We start from the raw sequence: 3312 nt of genomic DNA, 5'->3' as shown, positions 1-3312 counted from the left end.
ACAGACGCTATCGTAAAAACTTGATTTTCGGATTCCGTGGAGATTCGCTGAAAACTGTGATGTAAAATTTCGAATAATTCTAATACCTTCTCAATCATAAATGATGAGAATATAAAAATAGATGCACTTTTAAAAAATGTGATCTTTATACATGAAAATGTGTTATCGTCGAAACTGAATTACCTTGCATCAAGAGAATATGGAACAAAAGTTTTCCGTTTGTATATTTTTGTTAATGGAGTTTATTAAATATTTTACCGAAGAATTATTTTCAATGCTTAATATGTTTTTATAAATTATCTTTCAAATTCAAACCATGAATATATTTATTTTTAATTTCTCAATTCAAGCTTTTTTCTTGTAATGTGAATACACGAAGACATTAATTCAAGGAAACGCGTGATTTTAGAGCTACAATTTTTACATGATTTAAAGTCTCGGACTCTGTGATCTAAAAGCATAGAATTCCAGACCTGAGACTGAAACAAGGGTTCCGAGAACTTAGTTCTCACGCAGCGTGATAAAATCAAAGAGTAGTGCCGTGAATTAACCTCCCGAAATTTCTCTCCTTGTATTTTCTAAATGATTGCTCTTGTGATAAAAATTTTGTTCTTGTATTGTTCTCATGCATTATGAAATATTATTTAAATTGTTGTTATTTCAAATTTAAACAATAATTTTTTTAAATACATTCAACATCCAAAAATTTACTTTGCACCACCAAACAAATTTTTTGGTAACAAATACTTTTTGGATTCAATAAAATCTTGCTAGATTTAAAAAATACATTTTAATGTACAATAGAAATATTTTTGCTTTTTCATATTTCGTAATTTTTCAATGTATTCTAAGCACGACAATATTTTTAATCAATTTTTTGTTCCCGAAAATTGTGAACTTATACCTCAATAAATGTGTTATACTTTCTATGAAAATTTTTTTTTAGCATTTAATTGGTCATCTTTTTTAAATCAAAGCAACATGACTATCTGAAACTAGGCCACATCTCTTCCAAAATCATGACGTATTTGAAAAACTTTACAAGCCTCTGAATGGAAAAATAAGAAATATTTAAAAAGTTCATCTTTGTAGCCTTACTGTACTTACATTAAAAATAATCTATTTTATATATGTTGGACTTAATGCCGTTATTTCAATGGCAAAGTTAAAAAAAACGGTAAAATTCTCAACAATTTTAATTTTTCCAGATCAATAATTTATACAAAATTATAACGCAAGAACAAAATTTAGAAAATTATTTTGAGACGTTCGAGTTTGTTTAATGTTGAGTTTGATTGTTTTTAAGATTATATAAATATAATTTTGCTAGTTTTCAATCTCCTAAGAATTTCTTAGAACAACTCAAATTCTTCTTAAAATGTTTGAAAAGAAAAAAATTGTCCTAAATATTTTTTTAAGGATTCAATTAATTTTTTGAAATGTTTTTAAATTTTCTACTAAAATTAATAGTTAAAAAATCATTTTATGATTTTCAGACAAATATTTCAATATAAATTTATTATATTTTTAGACAAACATATTTGTCTGCGAATCTAAAAAAAAGAATTGTTTTTTTTTTTAATTTTATAATTTTTGTTGAAAATGCGACTTTTTTTTAGAAAATTAATCATCTTGGTTAAACATTCATTAACTTGTTTATTGAGAATAACATATAAGAAAATATATTATTTATTATTACATTAATTGACGTATTAACAATTATTGAATAACTTGAACTAATTAGAAATAGCGAAAAGGTAAAACTGAGCTAACACGAAGTAAAACGAGGTTTTCTAAAATGTGGCGTTTATTTACGAAAATTTCTTATCAGTAAATCTGAATTACTTTGTATTAACAGAATACGGAGAAAATAGTTTCTACATTGCGATTTTTGTTTTATAAATAATAAAAAGTAAAATGATACATAAAATAAAAAAAAAATGTTTTTGATTCATTTTTAATTTTTAATTTTATTATTTTTTTATTCAAGAATTAAAGATTTTTTCAGATTCATACATTTTATAATTTATCGTCAACAATTTTATTTCCAGAATTTTTATTTGACATGAATGTTCAAATTCGGTTTCTTTAATTATAAAAACAAGACAATAAAAATAATATTGTTTCAATACCATGCATTTTATTAATTAAAATAATATAAATTTATCGAATTGATACATTATGCAGAGTAGCTGGGAATAAGATTGAAAGCAAAATACGAAACAGATATTAAAGTAATCATTAATAAGTAGCCCCAGACCGAGGTACAAAAATAAATATAATATAAAGAATATTATTTTAGAGGCCTAATACCAGTGGTTATTTGATGTTTTTATGACCGAGGTCTCTGTATTGTACGGTTGATAAGTAGAAGAACTACTATATCATAATCAATTTTTATTACGCGAAATTAATTAAAAACGCGAGAAAAATAAGTTCTAAAAAATTCACTGCGGGCTGGGTTTGAACCAACAACCTCCTCATTAAAAGTGAGGGGCGTTACCAATTGCGCCACCGCAGCACCAAGAGTGAAAATTTAGTTAGTTCTTCTACTTATCAACCGTACAATACAGAGACCACTGTCGTACAAACATCAAATAACCACTGGTATTAGGCTTCTAAAATAATATTCTATCTAATTAACCAGTCTAACCGAAACTCTGTTTCTATAATTCTGTTTCAAAAACTTGAATATAATATAAATTTGATATACTAGAGTTGAACATAATGTAGAAAAATTCGCATTATCGACAAAATCAAGTGCAACGCACGAAATACGTGATGAGAATGTGTTCGTTAAAGCCGATTTTTTTACCTATCTCGCGTCTTTTGGTGTAATATTTGATTTAAAAAAAGTGTGCTAAATATAGATTTGACCCGTCCATTTTTTCGAGAGTTCTCGTCTTTACAGACGGGCGGACAGACAGAGAGGCAGAAACCAAATTGCAATATGCAGAAGAATTCGAAAAAATATATATTCAAAGCATTTTTTGACCACCCTATTCGGCGCATTTGAAATCAGATGTACAAGCCTTCTTGAAATCTTTGCAAGATCTTTGAAATCGCGTCTGAAATTTTTTGAAATTCTTGAAATCTTTCTAAAAACTTTCCTGAATGTTTGAAATCTTTGAAATCATTGTTCAATCTGGGTATATACCCATTCTAAATTTTCAGAAAAAACCTGAAATTCTAATATTTTTCAAATTTCGAATCTTTGATACGAGGGTGGATTGATAAGTTTCCGGCCTGACCAAGAGATGGCGCCACTAGGCCTACCTTGAGGTGGCGTTCTATAGTACCATCCTTAGATAG

General features: G+C 27.1%; 1 non-coding gene across 1 annotated transcript; it reads right to left on the bottom strand.

Moving 5' to 3' along the window:
• Positions 1 to 2448: 2448 nt before the first annotated feature.
• Trnak-uuu lies at positions 2449 to 2521 on the bottom strand. The gene has a single exon. It is a non-coding gene; the product is annotated as a tRNA-Lys (tRNA).
• Between the last annotated feature and the right edge of the window lie 791 nt (positions 2522 to 3312).

Source organism: Belonocnema kinseyi, chromosome 7 (genome assembly GCF_010883055.1).
Source record: "Belonocnema kinseyi isolate 2016_QV_RU_SX_M_011 chromosome 7, B_treatae_v1, whole genome shotgun sequence".
Taxonomy (NCBI): domain Eukaryota; kingdom Metazoa; phylum Arthropoda; class Insecta; order Hymenoptera; family Cynipidae; genus Belonocnema; species Belonocnema kinseyi.
Note: the sequence above shows the minus strand (reverse complement) of the source record. Positions and strands in the feature narration are given on the sequence as shown.